This window comes from Oryctolagus cuniculus, chromosome 15 (assembly GCF_964237555.1).
Source record: "Oryctolagus cuniculus chromosome 15, mOryCun1.1, whole genome shotgun sequence".
Lineage (NCBI taxonomy): Eukaryota > Metazoa > Chordata > Mammalia > Lagomorpha > Leporidae > Oryctolagus > Oryctolagus cuniculus.
Window position 1 is genome coordinate 3,058,448 of NC_091446.1, and position 10,361 is coordinate 3,068,808.

The 10,361-nt window shown below is 50.1% G+C and overlaps 1 long non-coding RNA gene across 1 annotated transcript; it reads left to right on the forward strand.

Moving 5' to 3' along the window:
* Positions 1-3,367: 3,367 nt before the first annotated feature.
* On the forward strand, positions 3,368-6,361 carry LOC138845449 (uncharacterized). The gene is made up of 2 exons (XR_011382709.1): positions 3,368-3,458; positions 3,794-6,361. It is a non-coding gene; the product is annotated as an uncharacterized lncRNA (long non-coding RNA).
* Positions 6,362-10,361: the final 4,000 nt, after the last annotated feature.

Sequence of the window (10,361 nt, forward strand, 5' to 3'; positions counted from 1 at the left end):
GGGCCCTGTGCCGTGTGTGCTTCTTCACCTGTGTTTGGCTGGCTCCTCATCCCCCTTCGATCACCTTGAATAAAATATTATGCACAAAATTTAATCGCTTCAGGACAGTTCCTTTCATTTGTGCCTTGAAATTCTTCTTTCATTTTCTGCAACAGTCTATTTCCTTAAAAGCCATGTCAGCAGAAACGGACTAAAATTAGAGCAAAACACCTATTTTGCTGTTAATAACAAGGTAAGATTATGGCTTTCCTCTTTAGACAATAGATTTTATCTGATATAAATAATTAGCATGTCCTTGATTTAGTTCATGGAAGTAAGAGATATGCAATGTATATATATGTGTGCACACACATACACACACACACAGACCTCCGTATATTGTTAGTCATGCATTTCATGTTTGGATTTTCCCTCCTCTGTGCTTGTGTGGAACGGATATGAATGTGCTATGCGTGTACCCCACGGCACCTATCCGTGCCGTTCTGTCTGTCTCTCCTGTGCTGAGCCGTATCAGACGGAACGCACTTTGCACCGGAAGGTTGCCCCCTCTCTGAGGATCTGCTCCAAGTCTGTTTTTGCAGATGTGCCGAGTCCCGGCTGCGGATCGTGGCGCGCACTTCACCGCCACCGTCTGCCTCCCCTGGGAACCCCATTACTGCTGTCCACACTCACGCTCTGACCTGTGCTGCTCAGACATTTTTGAGATGAAGTCATCGGGGTTTGAGTTACTGGAGAGATGTTAACTCGTCCAGCTGGGCTGGCTCAAGGCAGCCGGCACTCAGCCCTGACAGCCGCCCTCAGTGAGAAACGGGGCCGAGCAAGGGACTCGGAAGTCGGCTTTTTTTCCTTTGCAGAAACGGTTGATGCAAATGGGGTCGCAAGGAATGAGACAGACCCATCTGCCTGGCAAGGTCTTTGTGAAAGGCGCCTTTCAGTAAAGGCAGGATTTAATGAAGGCTCATTTACAGTAGCATCAAATGGACAATGAAATACGTGTGTGTGTGTGTGTGTGCGCGCGCTGCACGCTGCTATCTGCGTGAGCTTCCACTCACTTATGGAAAACGGAATCAAAAAATAATACAAAGATTCCACAGTGTGTTGAAGCCCCTCCCACGTATGTTGGGAGATATTTGTATCATTCATTTTATATACGAGAGAGATACATATATATGTTGCTATGCACGAGGGTGTTTCAAGATGTTTGTGGAGAAATAGAACTAAGATGGGTTTATTTTAGTGCATGGATTTTTTTTGAACTTTCTGCACACCTGATGGGACCCGTCTTCTGTGTGAAGGGCTGGCTGCTACCTTGCGACCCGCCCAGCCTGGCCGGGAGCCCAAGCACCCTCAGGTCCTGATCATGCTTTATGCTCCATGCTGCCCAAAGCCGCCCCTGGAGAGGAGGTGAGGGCTGGGGAGGGGTGGCGGCAGCCCTCGCCCCCCCCCCCGGTTCTGACACGCCTGTGACCCCCACACATTACAACATAACATCCAGATGTCCAAAAACATTTTTGTGTTAACTCTATGAAATTCGATAGAATGTGAAATGTGATAGTGCATGAACTCAGTGACATAAATTGTAAAACAGAGCCCTGCGCGCGATGTAAAAATGCAGGCGTTTCCTCGAAGGCTGAAGCCCCCACAAAGACCTGACGAGTCCCACGGCTGCCTGCCGCCCCCACCTCCTCAGCCCGCCCTTCCTGGTCCCCCGAGCCTCTCCCACTCCCGCCCTAGCTCATCCACCCCTCGCAGGGTTGGGGTGTAGGGCAGGGACTTGGGGGCTGTTTGTCCCCCTTCTGCGATCCCTGGGCTCACCGCTTGTGCAGGGCAGGACGAGGTACCCTGCCACGGGTTCGCAGTGGCGAGTGCGGATCCATACCTCTGTGAAGTCCACCAGCCCACAGGGTGCAGGAGTGTGGGTGAGGCCACAGATGCGCCTCTGTTGCAGGAGACTTGCCCCTGCAGCACCAAGAGTGCAGTAGCACGGAGACTCAGGGTCTCCCGCACCAGCATTCGATGGCTGGGTCAACGCACAAGGACGCGGAGCAGCCACGGAGCATCTTCCATTTCCTCACGGGGCCGGGCAAGTGTTCCCCAGCTCAGCTGATTCTTGGATGAAAGGGATGACTGTAAGGGCACAGGCAGCCCCCCGCTGTGCCTCAGTTTCCCCACTGGAGCAGGAGAGAGTTACAAGAGAGCAGCACTCCCCAGTCCAAGAAAGGAAGGACTGTTTGTCCCACGTAAGAGCATCAGTGTGGCTGGAAGCTTTCAACAATCACAGAACAAGAGTGGTGCATGCCCAGCAGGGAACTTTCTAAAAATGTGCCACGTAGTTTAGGCGACTGTAATTACTCGTCCCCTCACCTGCTTTGGATGTGTTTTGGTAATTGAGCCTATTTTTGTTTAAAAAAAAAAAAAACGGAGGGTTAATACATTGGCGTTGTTCTACGCACACACAGCTCCGAACACTGTCATTTCACTGAAGGCTCGGCCGTAATCCTTTCCCTATCTTGCATAAAAGTGCTGTGAGCACCCTTGTTAACAGCAAGCGCCCCAGAAACGAACTTGACGGAATTCACTCCACGTTTCCTTGCTGCTGGATTGGGGGGTTTTTCTTGGCTGTGAGGGACACCCCCTGTGAACATCTTTGTGCAGAGGGCTTGGCCTGGATACAGGGCTGCTTCTTTGGGGCAGGCTTCTAAGGGGAGACTGTCCGAGGGAGGGGCTTGGGGAGATCGCTTTCCAAAACGGCTCACCTGGCGCTTGCTCACCGGCAGCCTGGGAGAGGGCAAGTACGCAGGGCTTCTCTCTCTCACCTATCAAAGACAGTAAAGGGCTTGGAAATGGGATTTGTCATTTAATTCGAAATCTTTTTGTGCATTGTGGCATCAGACATTTTTGAGGGGGCAGCGCACGCCAACTGTTTGGTTTTCTTCCAGGATCCAGTAAAGATGCTTAGGCTTCAAAACGTATCAGTTGTGAAATTATTCTCACGGTCAGCTGGGATTATTAAATAGAGCTGCAAAAGTCCCCCCTGAAAAGCCCGCAGAAGTACAGAATTAGGCAAAGACTTTTCTTTCCCTCCAGCTTTTTCTTTCCACTAAATTGCTTCCATCTCTTCGCTTTTGCAAAAGGCATTAAGAATGCACCAGTGCCCTTATGATTCTGCAAGCAAAATAAAGAGACACAATATCATCCAGTTTTACCAAACAAATATTCCCATTCGTTCCACAGGGGGATAGCCCAATTATGACCATTTAGAGGTTAGAATTGTTAACCACTTCACTGCCAAACCCCACTGAGATAATTTCATTAAATTCAGTGACGATTTTTCCCCATTGCAACCGTGTGTTCCATCTCTTACCAGTGGTGTAACGTAGGAGCAAGACTCAGAGTTTGAGCTGTGAAGATTGTTACTTGCAGACTTAAGACACTTCAGAGGACACTTAAAAATACAGGTGAGAGTGATACTTGCCACATTGCTGCTTAGAAGTGTCAGACTTCGGTAATGGGATTTGTGGAGCTTGTTGGGTTTCTATAAAATGTTTTAAAGGCGACAGACTCTGAAACTCTTGTCTCGGCAAAAAAAAAGCAAGTTTGGTGCTCTTGGTATCACCCAAAGTAGATGTGTTTGCAGCATAGATTTAAGGAGTTTGAAAAATAATTTCTCCTACACCTCAGGACTCTTGACAATGGGTAAACATTGGCTTCGAGCCGTGTTTTCCGCCTGTTAGTGAGCCCATCCCGCGTCACCATTGCCGCTGGTTGTGTTCTGATTCCCATAATCCCTCAGGTGTGTGGAGGATCACTTCTGGACCTCACATGGACACCAATAGCCAAGAATGCTCAAGTCCCTTGTAGCAACGGCATCGTATTTGAATACAACGCACGCAATCCTCCTGCACGCTCTACGTCCAGCCTGGAAGACGTTTCAGACCCAGTACAGCACCCGCTATGCAGGCAGTGGCCACGCCGTATTGTTCTCGGGGGATGCTGACTAGGAAGTCTGTCCGTGTTCAGGAAAGATGCAACCCCCGCCCCCAGCACTTCTGATGCTGAGAACATTGACTCAGTAAAAGAAAGAGCTGACTGCTTTTTTCTAGGACCAAGATATTTGAATAACAAATTAGGGGATGGGCATTTAGTCTAGCAGTTGAGATGCCCACTAAGACACCTGCATCCCACACCGGGTGCCTGCGTGGGTTCCTGGATCCACTCCCTAGCCCAGCTCCAGTGTTCGGGTTCCTGCCACCCATATGGGAGACCTGGATGGGGCTCCCAGCGCTCCACCTCAGCCTGGCCTGGTTCCAGCAGTTGTGGGGCACTTGGGGTGTGAAACAGCAGGCAGAAATCCTCTCTTTGTTTGTCTTTCTTTCTGCCTTTTAAATAAGTAAGTAAGCAAATAAGTAAATAAAGAACTTAAGCGGAACCTTTATTCTGCAGCCGTCACAGGGTGTTGGAAGATGGCCCAGCTGAACTTGACACGACTTTTGGCACCAAGGAAAACCCAGTTAACCCAAGTGCTGAAGGATTTGGAACTCAAGGTTTATGAGTATTGTGTTTCGAGAGTTATTTTCTTTTTGACTCACTTTGTTGGTATCGGTGTTCTTTCCAGTCCGTGAGATTAAGAAAAACGGGAGAGCTGCAGAAGCTGATGATAAATGCCAATTAACGAAGTGCGTTCATGCTCTAAACACGTGGAGTCCCTCACAGGTAGTGGCCTACATGGCTAACACATCTCATTGGCTCCTAGAATATCCAAATTGGCGTCTACAAAGGAAAGATTTCTGTGTTTCATATTATCCCTTCCTAAGCAACATGCAATTATTGTCATTTTAATTTGGAGTTTGGGACATAAGTCTGTGAAGTGCTTCCTATAGATGGAGTTTGCAGCTGAATAATAAATAAATGAGTTGCCAATAACTCTGGATGGTGGAACGGCACCTCCTTTCTATTGTCAATCATCTTTAGCACAAACTTCTGTGGTTAGACTGTCCTAATGAGCGCATCCTGCCTGCGTGGAGAGCTCCAACTTCCTGCAGCGGAATCGTAAAGAGGAGCTGCCCACTGCCACAGTGGCACTGAGAGGCCTGGCCTGGCAAACTCATAGTTGTCACAGGGTGCGCCCACACACATACACGCTTAAAGCACACGCATGTACACTCGCACATGCTCACACACAAAGTACATGCATGCACACACACTCACACATGCTCACACACAAAGCACATGCATGCACAGTTACACACTCACACATGCTTACACGCTCACGCACTCACACACACACATACACATTCACATACATACCGAGACCAAGGGAAAGAAAAGCAACTGCAAACAAACTGGGACATACACGAACAGCTAATTTGTCAGTCTGGCTTTACAAATTCCTCCCTCCACACCCACTCACACGCAGTGTGCTACAGCCTGTCATCTCCATGTGGGCGCTGTGGTCCTGTGCACACTGTGGCCTGACTGATTACAGTGTGGATCTGAAGTCTTTACAGTCAAATCTGAATAAAAATGTACAGCTGACGACTCCCCGCTTTCCACTCGTTCTCCTTCAAGTTTTTTTTTTCTTGGGGATTTAAGAAAGGAATTATTTTCCAATATCCCACCAGCCATCTCTCTTTCTTATTATGAGTCTCTAGTTCTTTCCTAATTATGGCACTGCAAATTATTTACCTAGTTTTAAATTAAAGAAGCAGTCAGGTAATCTGGTGGAAAAAGCAGAGTTTCAACTTCAGGAGAAAAAAAATGAGTATGTGTTTAATTTCTCTTTAGGCCCAGCGCTGTGCAACCCTTGTATAATGGAAGGGTTGAGACGGAGTGGTCCCCCTCCACCTTGCCTCGGTGTAATGCAATTTAGCTTCATTAAATTACTGGAGGACCAGTTACTTAAGCAGAATATTGATTTTCAGTCTGGCCCATGTTTAACATAATTCTGCGTAGGCAACAGCTAATTCTGCATTTGAATCTAACACCCTAATGGAATTACAAGACGCTGCTTGACCACAGGCGACCACTCACCCGTCTTCTGCACACCTCATGCAGCCTCCCTGGTACCCAGGGCTGAGCCGCCCTTATCCCCCCGAGGCGTGGGCTCCCCTGTCTCCAGGGTCACCAGCACAGCTGCTTCTATTCCCCCGAGAGGTAGCTGGGGAGCTTAGAATGTGTGCGGCCAATCAAACAGCTGGTGGAAAATGGAGCTAAAACAGAAGTCTGTTTTAATGCAAACTTTTTTTTAAATCCATACATGCAAAGGGGCTTCAAAAAATTTACAAAAAAAACAGTGTGTTATGAAAAAGATTCTGCATGGATTTCAAAAAAATGTTCATGAAATAAAGTTATTTTGCATAAACTTCATGAAGTACCTGATCTTTTAGGTGACATCTTATTTTTCAACAGCTTTTACTGCTTGGGCTAAATGGCCATTATGGATAACACTTTTATCCTTGACCGGCTTCCTTCATAAAATAAATATAAGGTTTATCTTCCAGTTAGACCTGACTTTGAATAGACCTTATGTGGCCATGTTTCAGGTGAAAATCAAGCCTTGCTTAGCTGCAGGAGATATTTATAGATCACAATCAACACAGAATTCCTTTTGTTCTTTATTTGAAAAGCAGAACAAGGGAGAGACATGGAAAGAGAGAGGTCTTCCAGCCACGGGTCCACGCCCCAGATGGCCGCCCCAGCTGAGCGGCTCCGTCTGGGTCTCTCACTGGCCACCCCTGGGCCGTGTCCCGCTGTTTCCCCAAGTGCGTCAGCAGGGAGCTGGATCTGAAGAGAAGCTGGCAAACCTGCAACACGGGCGGCCGAACTCACTGCGTCCCGACTCCAGCCCCAATAATTTCTTTTGAAAATGTAAAAATTCAAGTAAAAATGTCGAAGATTTTAGTTTGGGAGGATTGCAGTTTCATCAAAGATATATATTTTTAAATAGGAGCAAAAAATGCACGAAGTACCAAGAGTTCCTCTGAATGTGGGAGGAGCTTACTGGTCCCAGTGCTGGCTGCGCCGTCCTATGTGGGGCGTGACTTGCAGGGTGATAATTTCGGGGAGACCCCAAGGACGGCGAGCAGCCCTGCTGGCAGCCTTCCAGGGAGGGACCACACCGCCTGTCAGGCCCTCAACTGGCATCCGTGCCTGAAGGTGGGAGGCACGGCTAGAACCTGGGGCTGGCACCAGGACTAAGCAGATGCTCTGGCAACCCCGGAGGCTTCGGAGCCCTGGGCCAGGTGAACCCTGAGCAGGGTGAGAGCCAGGATGGAGACGTGAGGGCCCCTTGGACCTCCGGTGTCTGCCCAACGAACGTCACCTGCTCTCACCAGAGGTGCTGGGTGTTCCCTTCTCCCGGTTTCTGTTCAGCTCAGCCAGGCCTGGTGCTCTGCCCCAAGGATCTGTGCGTCTACACCTCCTCTGTGCCCCAGGATCTACTGAGATGACAAGGCATGAGGAGGAAGAGTGTGAGTGCAGACATGGCTCTGCGCCACGTGTGAGCTCGCTGCAGTCCCAGAGGCAGATGCCCGCAGACTGGGCGTGGCAGATTTCTACAGCCTGGTGCTTCCTGAGGGCACTGAAACCCATGGGCACTTTCCCTACTGTGGGCTGGCCAATCCGATTCCCCCATCTTCGTGGGCTGGCCAATCAGAGTGCTCCTGTTTTTTAGGCTGGCGAATAGGACAATCCCATGCTCATGGGCTGGCCAGTCAGATTAGTCAGCACCCCTGCTCCCTGCGAGAGACTCTGGACAGAGAAGGCACAAGCAGGACACACGGCACACGCCAGAACAGTGCTGAAGGCAAAGCGAACCCGCGCCTTCGCATTTGTGCCTGCGGATTGCACCTCCGTATCGTTGGCTACGTTGGGGCAGAGCCGGCCGACTACACTTCTCTCCTCATTTATTTCCTACAACCGCCCTCAGTGCTGACTTTTCTTGGCAGGTCATACAGATGTGGTATAAGCAGAACAGATACATCAAGTGCACAACTAGAAGGCTAGTTCAGCTCTAGGTTCCTGTTAGTGAAATGCATTCTCTTCCCAGTGCCCAGGTTTCGGCTTTCCCTGCAGGGTTCTTATATGTTCCTGTTTGGGGGATTTCAGCTGTTATCCAGATGAGGGGCGTCTTAATCATCTCCAAAACATTTCTGAATCAGGCCGATGATTCCGATGACATTATAGTCAATGCGGTGCATCTTCCTACCAGCCATGAGCCTGCCTCCTTGTTCATTAGAGTGTGGTTTCTTCAAGTGCAGGCCACGGGCAAGAGGCTGGGCAGGTGGTAGAGAAAGCATTTAAGAAGTTTGATCGTTCGAGGGGGAAGTCAAAGGGGCAGGATGGGAAGAGGAAATGGGCAGAGGGAGGGAGGAGACGTTAGGAGAGAGGCTTGGTGGTGATGATAGAGCAGAGATGTCCACAGTCTAGAGAGTAGCCCTGGAGGACTGGGGGTGGGGGTGGGGGAGTGCAGACGTCTCAGCTGCTGCCCTGAGAGCCTGAGCCTGTGGCAGCACCTCGGGCCGCAGTTCACAGGAGGAATGGGCTGGCGGAGCTGAGACTGCAGGCCCAGCTTCAAAGAGCAGGCCTTGACAGTCGGCCAACTCGAGCAACGTCCGTGAAAGCAAAGCAGTGACATTGCACAGACACTCAGCTCCTGCGCCCTGTGCGCCGGGCTCCACATCCAGAGACAGCCGACAGCAGCCTGGACTCTTTGCAGGGAAACCATCTGTCCTGAACATGTTCAGACTTCGTCTTGTCACTGTTCCCTAAATCATGGCGTAGAACAACTCTTTACATAGCATTTACATTGCATTAGGCATTTGAAATAATCTAGAGATGACTTATAGTGCGCGGGAGCTGTGGCTGGGTTAGATGTAAAACCACTCCATTTTATATAAAGGATTTGAGCCCTGCGGATTCTGAAATCCAAGGATGTCCTGGAAGCAACCTCCTGTGGACGTCGAAGAACAACTACTTGTGTTTGTGTGTGTGATGACGTAAATATGTGCATAAAACTAATATTTGCCATGCTATGTTACAGTCTATGCTAATTGTGCTACCAGTACTGATTCTTCTTTAAAAGATTTATTTTATCTGTAAGATAGAGTTACAGAGAGAGGTAGAGACAGAAAGAGGTCTTCCATCCATCTGCTGGTTCACTCCCCTAATGGCCACAATGGCCGGAGCTGAGCTGATCCAAAGCCAGAAGCCAGGAGCTTCTCTTGGGTTTCCCACATGTGTACAGGGGTCCAAGGACTTGAGCCAGCCATCCTCTGCGGCTTTCCTAGGCTATAAGCAGGGAGCTGGATTGCAAGTGGAGCAGCTGAGACTTGAACCAGAGCCCATATGGGATGCAGGCACTGCAGGCCAGGGCTCTAACCTGCTGCACTACAGCACTGGCCCTACTGTAGGACTAATGCTAGTAAACACTGATTCCTAACTTTAATTGACTGTCTCTCTTGATCAACTGGCGTCCTGGGAGATGGGGAATATCTACTGAAATCCTGTGGGTTTGGGTCGGGCAGTGGAGGGAGGGTCTTTGCTCAGAGGGGCGGGAGGGGCCACGTCACGGGAGCATCCGGGGCACGCTGCACTTGCTCTCTGGTTGACTGGCGACTTTTCTGACCCTTAGGCAGGAAGACTCGTGCCTTCCCCGTGCCCCAGCCTGGCCTGTCTGCAACGCTTGAAAGAACTCAGTCGCTGAGCTCCCAGGGACCTGAGCACAGCCCCCTCCACCCCTGCCTCCGCTCTCTGCTGCCATCACTGCCCGGGAGCAGTGGGGGGTGGACCCCCGACGTCCTGGGTGGACTCTCCCAAGAGTTCGGATCTTCAGACCTTTTGGTCCACTTTAAGATCAGATACTCAGCTGCCTCCTGAGCCTTCTCTGAAGCCCAGCCTGGGTTTGGAACAGCAGAGTCTGCAGCGGGAGCACAAGGCACCGGCCTGGCCAGGCACAGCAGGGCAAGCCTAGTGAGGGGGGTGCCTCTGCCCCGGGTGGTGTGGAATGGACTCAATGGCATGTCCCTGGGGACTGCTGGGGACTGCTGGGGACTGGCTGGAGCAGGGTGGCCCCTCCCACACGGCTGTGCACTGGGACGACTGGCTGTTTTCAATTTTACTTTTCATGCAACCGGATGGAGAAAAATACATATTGTCTATGTATGTTTTTCTGTGTGTTTGGAATGAAGGAGCCCTTAGATCTTTGTATCAGTCACTTTTTATGTTTCTACAGCAAAACACTGGAAGCAGACCTCGCCATAAAGAGGAGAGCTTCATTCTGGCTCAGGTTCTGCAGGTACAAGGACCAGGCCGCGTGGGACAGGCTCTCATGAGGGCCCAGGCTGCATCGCATCAGGGCAGGG